Raw genomic sequence first — 12,263 nt, forward strand, 5'->3', positions numbered from 1 at the left:
CTATATTAATCCTGAGGGCAGGTCTTATATCTGTAGGTAGAAGTTAGATGAAAGCAGTTTTCAACTCAATATAAAGAATTGTCCAACACACCTGCTTTGACAGGTAATAAGTTCCCAGACACTGGAAATATGTGAGCATAGATCAAATGACCATCTGTTGAGAATCTGTAAGGGGTCCCAATCAAGGGTGCCCCATCCCACTCCGAGAAGATGATACCGACAATGAGGACACTGGAGGTGGGTGACCCTGATCTTTTCATTGAAGTGCAGCTCCCTTTTAATTTTTTAACTTCATTAGTATGTCTCTGCTTTGCTGAGCCCATTAACCCTTCTGTGGTTCATTGTGTCTCCAAATAAATGTCACCTCCCCAGCAGATCTACAGGCATCCTGTTAAGAGACATACAGCCTCCTCTGTTCCCTCGGCCCCACAGAGCCTGGCACGAGGTGGATGCAAAAGGAATGCTCTGTAAACATGTGAAGCCTGGTGAATAATGGCTGTGGCATGCCCAAGGCAAGAAGCCAGCCCGGGTGCCTGCTTGAAGTCCTCTCACACTGAGAGTCCATATATTTTATGACCTCAGAGTGCTTCCTGGCACAGACTCCCCCCAGTGGGGATCCATTTCTCCTTTGCAGCTTTGTCAGTGTTTGGGTTTTCTACTTAGTTCTCAATGAACTAGCTATCATAGTTATAGCTCCCTAGGAAATGCCATCCAGTAACTCTGTCAGAGTTTTTATTTGCTTGGACAGATCGTTTTATTTCAGCAAGGTGTTGTATTAGCTTAGAGAGTCATGAATCACTTCAAAGGTAGATGAAAGATGGCCCAAAACACACAATTTTGTATGAGATGTTGTTCTTTCTACGGAAGATCATGTCTCCTTGATTAGGGATTGAGACCACTTCAATTCCATGCAAAGGATGAAAACTGAATCTCATCAGCATATCCATGCACCCACCTGGCCAGAGCGAAGAGGCTGACTCTAACACCCATCTGGTAACTACCGCTCAGGAAATCTTGCCATCAACAGTGTTGCGATGGCCCAAACGGAGTCATAGGAGGCCCCTCTCTGAAGCATATGCTCTCTTGGAACCAGACCACACCACTGCCTAAGACTCCACAAAGTGTGAGAATAGCTTTGAGAAAAGAATTGTATTAGTTAGGATAGGCTCTGCTATGCTGCAGTAATACCTAAACCCTTAAACCTCAGTGGCTGAACCCAACAAAAGTTTATTTCTCATTCACATCAGGGTTCCAATGAGATGGGTCAGGCCACATTTCATGGTGACTCAGAAATCAACCCTATCCCCTTTTATCTTGTCATAGCAGGAAGAGGAGAAGGAATAAAGAATTCCTCCTTCCTTCTCTTCTTCTCTTCACTCCTTCCTTTCTTCTCCCTTCCGTCCTTTTTTTTTTAAGACTTTATTTTTTCATGACAGTTTTAGGTTCAGAGCCAAAGTGAAGGGAAGATAGAAATTTCCCATATACCCCCTGCCCCCGCACATGCATCATCTCCCCCATTATCAACACCCCCATCACAGAAGTACCTTTGTTACAATTGATGAACCCACATTGATACATCATGATCACCCCAAGTGCACAGCTCACACTAGGGCTCACTCTTGATGTTGTACATCCTATGGGTTTGGACAAATGTATCGCGACTATATCCATCATTATGGTATCACACAAAGTATTCTCATTGCCCTTAAAAATCCTCTGTGTTCCACTTACTGGTTTCCCCCCTGCTCCTGGCAGCCAATGATCTATAGTTTTGCCTTTTTTAGAATGTCATGTAGTTGGGATCATGCAGGTGTAATCTTTTCATATTTCAGTAATATGTATTTCAGATTCCTCCGTGTCTTTTTATGGCCCGATAGTTCATTTCTTTTTAGTGCTGAGTAATCTTCTGTTGCCTGGACGTACCATGGTTTATATATTCATTCACCCGCTGAAGGACATCTTGGTTTCTTTCATTCACATTTTACTAATTCTGGATAAAGCTTCTGCAAACATTTGTGTGCATATTTTTGTGTGGACATAAGTTTTCAACTTCTTTGGGCAACTACTAAGGAGTGTGGTTGCTGAATTATATGGCAAGACTATGTTTGGTTTTATAAGAAACCATTCTACATGTTGTATTTCTCACCAATTAAAAAAAAGATAAATCACTTAAGGAATAGCTTGTAAGATGCAGCAGAATCTTATCTGCAAGCGAACCAGTCAAGCTGCTCAGATATTATATTACACTATTATAAAACTCACATTATAGTATCTTCAATGTAAAGAATCCTATCAGTGAGCAAAACACTTTTCTTTCCAAATCCTGTTTAATTAGGAAATTGATGGAAAATATAGACTTGTGTCCCCATAACTACTTTTAAAAAATGTATTTGGGAGCCTTAAAAATAATGAATTATAAAAGAAAATGAACTCTGACATTTTCCCTTCTATTTTATTGTTCTCTATTCCCTGAAAAGCCTCCAACACTCTATTTCTATAGCTCAGAATAAGATGTATTTTCCCCTTAAAACCTGTAGGTATTATAATTATATGTAAATCACTTCACAGAAATAAATATCCATGGTTAAGGGATATTTAAAATGTTAAAAGCTTCTTCTCAACTGTTCAGTTTGAGAAAAAAAATGTTACTTCCAGAACCCTGGTAGCTCTAAGCACCATTTCCCCCTTTCATACCTGCACAGAAGAGTCTTCTCCTGCAATGCCCTGTTTTCCTGGGCTGTTCTCCTCTCTGAAACACCTCAGGTGGGGATCACAGTTTGAATTGGATTTTGAAGCAATTCCATGCTAATCTCCCTTCCCTAACAGTGAAAACTTTTTTCCCTTGTATTCAGAATGAAAACACACAGCTGAACAAAGAAATAGAACACAATTTAAGAGAGTTGTTCCCATCCTGAAAACCATTTCTTTTTTTTTTTTTTAAGTTTTACTTATTTATTTTGAGAGCGACAGCACGAGTTGGGGAGGGGCAGGGAGAGAGGGAGAGAGAGAACCCCAAGCAGGCTTAGTGCTGTCAGCGCAGAGCCTAACTCAAGGCTGGATCCCACAGACCATGACATCATGACCTGAGCCAAAACCACGAGTCAGACGCTTAACTGACTGAGCCATCCAGGCACTCCTGAAAAGCATTTCTTTAGTGCTTCCCTTTCCTTGCTGAAAACATGGGTAGAATTGTATTTTTAAAAAATCATTATTTCCCTGGGATCTGAATTCTAATCTATTGTGGTCCCCTGGCCATGAAGACCATCAAAGTGCTAAAGATTCCCAAATGCCCATCTCCACCCCTGAGTTCTCCGATGACATAGCCAATTGCCTATTTAGAATCTGTGCTAGGTTATCTCCTAGGCGTTGCAAACTGAGCATGTCCAAAACCTAGTTCCTGAGGGGCTGCAACCCTGCTCCTCCCCCCACTCCTCCATCTCAGTGAAGGGCAGCACTGTGATTCTGGTTTCTCAGGGCAAAAGCCTTGCAGTCACCCTTGATTCTGCTCTTACTCTCACATTCCACTTTCAACCCATCAGGTAAGCTCTGTGGGCCCTACCTACAAAAATACGTCCAGAATGTAACCTTTTGTTACCACTTCCATCATTATTACCCTAGTCCAAGCCACCATCATCACCTGCCTAAATTTTTATGATGGACTTCTTTCTCCCTGAGTCTGACATTGTCCTCCTACAGTCTCATTTTAACACCACAGCCAGAATGGTCCTATTAAAACATAGAGAGGATCATGTCTCCTCAGTGCTCTAAATCTCCTATGGCTTCTGACGTCACCCAGCATCAAAGCAAAGTCCTTAAAATGGCCCATAAAATTCTCTACAACCTCATCCCCTATAGGTCTCCTCAACTCAGCTCAGATGAGCAAGTTTGCTCCTCCAGCTCACCAGGCCTATTTCCACCTCAGGACATTTGCACTGGCTGTTCCTCTGCTTGGAGTGCTCTTGCCCAGGTATCTTCAAGGTTCTTTTTCCTCACAACGTCTCTGTTCCAATGTCATCCTGACTACTTCTAGGTCCAACATCCTCGTTCCCAGCCCTCCTCCCTTCCCCGCTGCATCTTTCTTCATATTACTCATCATCATCTGACACGCTTTATATTGCACATGTTTCTTATTTTTCCTTCTAGAATATAACTTCCCCACACACAGGGGAGGGCAGAGATTTTTATCTTTTTTGCTCACTTCTATGTGCACTCACTTAGAAGAGTGCTTGTAACACAGTAGATACTTAATAAATATTTGTTGAATGAATGAACAAAATTCTATTCAGTTGTGAATCAATATGTCCGGATTAATCAGGGCCTCATTTCACCTTTCATGCCTGACAGCTCATCTCACTTTCTTTTTTTTTTTTTTTTTTTTTTTTTTTTTTAATTTTTTTTTTCAACGTTTATTTATTTTTGGGACAGAGAGAGACAGAGCATGAACGGGGGAGGGGCAGAGAGAGAGGGAGACACAGAATCGGAAACAGGCTCCAGACTCTGAGCCATCAGCCCAGAGCCTGACGCGGGGCTCGAACTCCCGGACCGCGAGATCGTGACCTGGCTGAAGTCGGACGCTTAACCGACTGCGCCACCCAGGCGCCCCGTCACTTTCATATTTGTGTTGAGTGAACCAGTGAGTGGCCAAGAGGCTCCGTGTGTCAGCACTAGGCAAAGCTGTCCTAACTTGATCTAACTTTAAGGAATATTTTCAACATGTGATTGTATTTATGGGCTGTGTGCTACATCGTAGAATTTGCTCCTGAGCCGGGCTCACTGCACAGGGTCAGTCACTGCAGGCACCTTCATTCATTGGGAGAGGGATCAGCACAAGCCTGTCACATCAGGGACTGAGGGACTCCCTGCAAGACCACTTATCCTGTGGGAACAAAGAGCTGCAAGTGTCAGAGGGTAGGAGTGATTCTGTGTAGAGACGTGTGGATACCATGGAAATCAGACCCTTCTCCAACTCCTTTGTCTGACCAGGAGAGGGCTGTAACTAAAGATGTAGATTTGTTTCACTAAGTGCTGGCACACCTGTTCCTGCAGACGGGTGCATGAAGAAGACAGAAGCAGCTTCTCTCCTCTGCTGTAAATGCCACGCAACTCCGTCTCCTTCAGGCTCAGCAAGCTGCAGGCGTGAACCGGTCTGGAAGCCCATGAGGTACGCCCAGGGACCTGCCGAAACATGCAGGAAAGGCCTGAGTGGCTAGGGCTATGCAAGCTCTTCTAACATACAGGTCTGACTAACATGGCCTCGTGAGCAACTGAAGACCGGATGGGCCTGGGGACGCTTGGGTCCCCTCTTGGCTGACATCCAGCTCTGCCTATGGCATCATCACGCTGGAGATGAGGCTGTGACTGTTGGCGGTGGCGTCAGCTGACACCAAAACAAATGAGCACGAGCCCATCAGGCAGGCTGCCCTCAGACAAGACCCCCTAAATTCCAAGATGGAATGAAGTCTTACTAAATGTGTTTCCAACAGAAAGGGCAAGAAATATTTCCAAGTTTCATTCGCTCTTAGGAAATGACATCTAGAAAGAAAATGAATCAGATGAAAAGCAAAAGACAAATTATGACATTAAGAATTCATTTCCATTTAACAAATTTGCTATTAGCATCACAATTCAGGATATTTTAATAATTAGAGAGTCATATAGGTGGGATAACTGGATGCTTTCCTGATAGGATTTGAAGAGCACCAAAAAAAAAAATCTCTTTTCTAAAAGGGCTTCTTCAATAGGCTAAGGTCACCCACTAGGGCTAGACACTGCTGACCCTTCTCTGGCTCCTCTTCTAAATACCCATTCCTGGGGAGGAGGGTTGGCCACTTGGTTCTTTCTGGCAAGTGTTGGGGGAGGCAAGAGGGGGCCCCAAATCAGAGGCTGAGTATGGGAAGTGAGGCTCCAGGCAGCCAACCTGCACCCAAGATTCTGATCCTCTCTGAGGTCTTCTTCACAGCCCTGGCCTGTTTCTACTGAAAACCAAAGTACTCAGGAGGACTATGCTTTTGTGATTTCACAGGAGGGCTGTAACAGTCTGCAGTGGTATGGCATCAGGAAGGGCTGCAGCATGACTTGCCCTCTGAGCAGCTCCAGCCTGGGGCACAGATGAGGACCCACTTGGTCCCCCTGCCTCTCTTCAGCCGGGTTCCTACAGGGCCTCGGGAAGATGTAAAGGCTCCTGTTATTGTGTTATCTCAAGTACCCACCCTCACACTTTGACAATACCAAGACAAGTCCAAAAGAGATCATCTCCAGATCAAGCAATAATTCTGAGGATCTGATTTCACCAGCCTGTGTCAGAGAAAGCCTAGGTATTCCTGGGACTAGAACCCCATCCACTCCATGCCCCAGGCTGATCTCCCCATTACACACAGAGGGACTCTGAAGTACTGGGCTGAGCTTCTCTGCTCTCAGTTAACAGTCAAAAAAAAGCTTCCCATTCACCTCCCTGATAAAGGCGCACTTACGGGCCTGATATATCTAGTTGCACAAGACCTAGGTCCAGCCCACTCTCAGGCCCCCTCCCTGCCGCAGCCCACAAGGTCCCTGTGTTCCAGCTAAACATACAGCCCCAAGGTGCCCAAGTATGGAGGAAGGACCTGGGTGCTCTCTTCGGCCAGGCACCCAGTCTCCATCTAAGGTCCCTAGTAACTGAAGCTAGGGCTTCAGTCCTGCTTCTGAGGGTTGGGATGGAAACAGAAGAAGAAGGAGATGGGGATAGAGTAAGTTAAAATGCAGCAAAGGCTATTATTTACTGAGATTTGGCTGTTCTTCTTTAATAAATACGCCTCATATCACTCCAAGCCTTCGGCTGCTTTCCAGAGTTCAGAAAGAGTTAATTTTGACAATTTTTACCAGCATTCTCATGGCTTTTGTGGAGGAGCAGATCTCCAGAAGTCCTTGTCAAGAAGTGCTCTTGCCAGTGAATTGATTTTTGACAATAGTGCAAAAGCAATTCAACGGGGGAGGGGTAGCCTGTGTGCAAATGAAATCGAGCAATTGGATATCACGTGACATTATTCAACCAATACAAATAAAAAGAACTTTGGTCCATACCTTGCACCGTACAGAAAAATTTAAGCCAGGTGCATAGCAGACCTATAAATATAAAACCTAAAGCTACAAAATTTCTAGTATAAATCACAGCACAAAATCTCCATGACCTTGGGTAAAGATCATAGATACAATGGTAAACATATGACTCTTAAAAGAACAAATTGACAAAAATTGGATTCCTTCAAAATTAAGAGTTTCTGTTCTTCTAAAACACTATTAAAAGACAAGTCACAGACTGGGAGGGAACATGGAAATCATGTATCTTATAAAGAACTTGTATCCACAATATATAAAGAATGCTCAGTACAAACTCTCAAACAATTTAACTTTAAAATGGGCACAAATCTGACCCGACATCATCTGGAAGACAATACAGGGATGGCAATTAAGCATTTGAAAAAAATATTCAACATCTTTAGCCATTAGGGAAATGCAAATGAAAACCACAGTGAGATACATTACACACGTGTACCATGACTATAATTTACAAGACTGCCATACTGAGGGCCAGGGAGGATGGAGAGCCACTGGAACTCTTAGCTACAGTGAAAAATGTTAACTTATACAGCTCTTTTGGAAAAAGAGCTGGAAGTTTGGAAGTTTTTTAAAAATTCAGGGGTGTCTGAGTGGCTCAGTCAGTTAAACGTCTGACTCTTGATTTCAGCTCAGGTCATGACTCCAGAGTCATGGAATCAATCCCTGCATCAGGCTCCACATTGAAAACACGGAGCCTGCTTAAGATTCTCTTTCTCCCTCCCTCTGTCCCTCCTCCACTTGTACATATGCTGGTGCACTATCTCTCTAAAAATCAAAAACAAAGAAATTAAAAAATATACCTATCACGTGTCCCAGCCACACCACTGCTAGGCATTTAGCCAGGAGAAATAAAAGACTTGTACTTCAATATTCACTGCAGCTCTGTAGGTAATGGTCCCAACCTGGACCCAACCAAAATATTTGTCAATAGTTGATCGAATGAACAAATTTTGCTATATCCATGCAATGGAATACCATTCAGCAATAAAAAGGAATAAAGTATTGATAAATGCAGCAATATGCATGATCCTGAAATAAATATGCTAAAGCAAAAGAATCTAAACAAAACAAAAATTTCTATGAACTATATGATTCTGTTTGAAATGAAAAGCCTAGGAAATGCAACTGTATGCTATTTGCTCAACACAAACCTCAGTGGCAGAGAGCAGAAAGTATTTGCATAGGATGGGGCAGGGGGTTGACAGGAAGGTAATACAAATGGTCCCCAGAAAAGTTTTTGGGTATCATGCATACATTCATTATCATCATTGGTGTAATGATGTCACAGGCATGCACATATGTCAAAACTTACGTTTTTAAATATGTGCACTTTACTGTACGTCAAGTGTTCCTCAATAAAGCCGTTAAAAATAATGAGGCTTGGGGCCATAGGTCAAATCAGTGTGCAGCTATAAGATCTTTTGTTACAACATGTGAAAGAATAAGCACATATCCCAGTAGAGTTTTCCAGATGAACAAATGGGCTCTAGGAAGCTTAACGGCAAGATCCTACAGAAGCCTAATCTCAACACAGCAGTAACTCTAGAAAGAGAGGTATACACTGAGATAATTATGAGTGTGGCTCTTCAGTGTGAAGATTGCTATCATAAAATATATAGATACTCCATAATATTGTTAACATGAGCTGTACCACTAAAGTGCTGTGAGCCTGGGCCAATAGGAAGTAAGGCTATTCCAAATGCAAAAAGTCTTCTGTATCCCTGACCTTCACTGCCCAGGACACAGGCTAAGAAAACTTCTGAGCTACGAACACAGACCTTTTTGGAGTGTGATAGACAAGAAAGCATGCGTCAGAGAGCATAGCCATGGGTCCAAATGGTAAAGCCAAGAGCTATGGAAAACAATGAACTGGGGCAACATTTTCACAGAGCAAAGAATCATGGCCAAATCAAGGAACACTCCCTGCCCCAGATTGGAGAACCCAGGCAACTTTACTGCCCAGAAGGATTTCAGAATGATTGTGGATTAGTAGCTACTCTGTTTTGAATGGGAACATTAATGGCCATTATGCCATGCTGTTATGCTGTCCCTGCTCTATCACTGTACGTTGGGGATGTGAGAGAAAGATCACTTGTCTTTTTTGTTCATTAGGTCTCCATATTTAAAGTGCAATATCTGGGGTTTATGTAGATTATAAGATCCTGGATTTTGAGCATTATGACCTAACTAGATAACAAAGGGAATGAGTCTATTTTGCATGTAAAAAGGATGTGAGTAATTTTGACCAGAGGGCAGACTTTGGTAGACTGATTGCACGAATGGCCCCAACTCTGTCTCCACAAGCTTTTTAGTGTGGGTTTACAGCTCTGTCCAAGATGTGGCACCCACATCCACACCCTTTCATTCTGGGTCAATTTTGTGAACGTGCATTGCTGGCTGATAAGATGTAGAAGACGTGATGGTGTGCTAGTTCCAAGCCTTGGCTTCAAGACTCCTTCTTTTCTTTTGCTCTCTTTCTTGGTTGCCTGAATGCACTAGGAAAATAAACCTGGGCTAGCCTGCTGAAGAATGAAATACCTCATGAAAGATGGCTGGGGACCCCCAGCTGACAGCCAGACAACCTCCGGAAACAGTCACCAGGATGACCTACAGTTAATCACACAAACTGGAGACAGTCAAACTAAGACCCGAAAAACTGTCTAGACGAACCCTGTCTAGATTGTCAAACTGTAAGCTAAATAAGTGCTTGTTTAAGCCACCACTGTTTGTTACACAGCACTAGGTAACTGATACACATGCATCATCTTTTGAAGTCCTCACAACAACCTAGGAGATGGGTGCTGTTATTATCCCTATTTTAGGGAAGACTAAAATACTAACACAGATAACACTAAGGTTTAGAGCAAGTTTCATAGCTATCTAAGGTCATACAGGTATTGCAAATGGCTTTTTAGCCATCTGTTTTCCTGTTCCCATCCTCTTTCTAAGCACTTCGTGGGACTGAAATCTTGGGACCTGATTTGGACAACAAAACTCAGGTGGAGGGGTGCCTGGGTGGCTCAGTCAAGCATCTGACCTTGGCTCAGGTCATGATCTCATGGTTTGTCAGTTCGAGCTTGACATCGGGCTCTGGGCTGACAGCTCAGAACCTGGAGCCGGCTTCAGATTCTGTCTCCCTCTCTCTCTGCCCCTCCCCTGCTCATGCTGTCTCTCCTTCAAAAATAAATAAACAATAAAAATAATAATACATAAATAAATACTCAGGTGGAAGCAATGTGTGTCAGTTCCAGGAGAGAGAACATAAGAGAAAGGTACGATGTGCCACATTCCCTCCCTCTTGCCACAGAACTCAGCTATGCACCCAGCAGAGAATGCTGCTAGGCAAAGCATCTAGGCAGAGTGGAGGAGAGCCGGGCTTCTGCCTCCTCTCTGAAGGTGTCTGGCAGAACGGGCTCAGAGCAGACCCTACCAGCCTGGCCATAAGCATGGGGCAGTGGGCGGGGGGGGGGGGGGGGGTGCAGAGGCAGTGGAGGGGTCCCTCCAGCATCTTCTGTCTGTGCTTCAGGAGGCTCAACAAGGCACTGGGCAGCTAAGCAGTCCTGGACTGTTCATGCAACCGGGGGTCCCTCCCATGGTTGGGGTGTCTCCTCCCACCTCAGCCACCCTAGTGTCTGCACACAGCTGGGTCTTCCTCCTCTAAAATTAGCACAGCTTCTCAGCATTCCTGCTACTTGAGCCTCTTCAACTCAAGTCACCAAGATCACCTGATCAACCAATGGAGGCCCTTAATTTGACATCTCAAGAGGTCCATCAGCCACTGGGAATTCAAATTCAACTCATCAACCTCCACAGTGAATTCTCCAATTTAAGTGACTTTTCCAGATACCAAACTTTAATTCCATGCAAATCAACAAATGCTTATCTAAGGCCTATTATGTGCACAGAGCTATGGCCAGGAAATAAATAAAACATCCTCTCTGCCTCCAGGGACTTGCAATCTAGTAAGAGAGGAAGATATAAGTAAAAGGGGCCATAATTCAAGGCCAAGTTTGATAAGGGCTGGAAGAGAGGGACAAAGGCAGTAACAAAACAGGGTGGGTGAGTTTCAAACTCCCAAGTTCCTCTCCGTGCCAGAACTTTCTGGTCTATTTGTGCTTTCACTATAATTTTTCTACCATGCAGTTCTTGCTTTTGTCTCAATAACAGCGTTAGGAACCTAATAAAACTTTTATAATCACTATAGCAGTAATAACAGTGCAAGACAGTGATACAGCAACAACAGATGGGTGTTGTTGGGGGATGGGTGGTGATGGCCCCAGAGCTCCCGGTGGCTCTACCGTGAGGGCCTTCCAGCTGTCTCTGTGAGTGAAAGGCTTGCACATTGATGTCCATGGACTCCTGCTTCTATCCTACTACCTTCCAGCACACACACTGTCCTGATACTCAGGAATGTTCTGCCTTGCCACTAAGTAAATGCATCAGCTGCATAACGATAATTTGTCCTCCATGAGATATTTTCCCTCGTGCACTTCAAAGCTTTCAGCTATCTTTTTAATGGTGGAGGTCACTGCAGTTCTGCCCTTCAGGTAAAAGGGTGCCGTAGTGTTATCATTTCTACTACCACTGGCAACCGTAAGGACCCACCTCACACATAAAGTAAGGAAAAAGTCCTGCATATACTGCAATAAATAAGGAGAGCAAAACTCTATTAATACAGATCCCATTAAGACAAGAGAAATCTTGACAAAACACATGGAGAAGGAAGCAGTAAAGACCAAGGAGCCTCGTGGGTGTGAAATAGCAGAGACCTTTCTCCTTCAGCTGCCTGGAGGTCACAGATGGTATACACCAGAATGCCAAGTCTGGCACACGGTGCTCAACAAGTGCAAACTGAACACACTTAGAGCAATTACATGAGTCATGTGGGTAAAGAACAGGGAACGTGCTCATAGGCATCAGGGGAGAAAAGGGAATATTCTTCTGGACATGAGCTGGTGGATTTCTCATTAGAATCACATATTCATTAATTTAGCCAAGAAATCTAGTCAATACACATTTATCAAGCCCGTGGCATGTTTCAGGCACTAGTCTAGGTAGCTGGCTTACTGCAGTGAGCAAGCCCTTCTGGAGGCTGCGTTCTGGTCTGACACAGACAATGAGGCCGCAAACCTAAAACTCAGGCTGCGAGGGGCGCCTGGGTGGCTTGG

At 43.9% G+C, this 12,263-nt stretch overlaps 1 protein-coding gene across 1 annotated transcript in view; it reads right to left on the reverse strand.

The window, feature by feature from the left end:
* FSTL4 (follistatin like 4) overlaps window positions 1-12,263 on the reverse strand; it is a 591,179-nt gene that overhangs the window by 456,456 nt on the left and 122,460 nt on the right. Inside the window, exon 2 of the mRNA XM_045488893.1 lies at window positions 5,035-5,175. The gene's annotated coding sequence lies outside the window, so the exon portion shown is untranslated. The remainder of the gene's footprint in view (window positions 1-5,034; window positions 5,176-12,263) is intronic.

This window comes from Leopardus geoffroyi, chromosome A1 (genome assembly GCF_018350155.1).
Source record: "Leopardus geoffroyi isolate Oge1 chromosome A1, O.geoffroyi_Oge1_pat1.0, whole genome shotgun sequence".
Taxonomy (NCBI): domain Eukaryota; kingdom Metazoa; phylum Chordata; class Mammalia; order Carnivora; family Felidae; genus Leopardus; species Leopardus geoffroyi.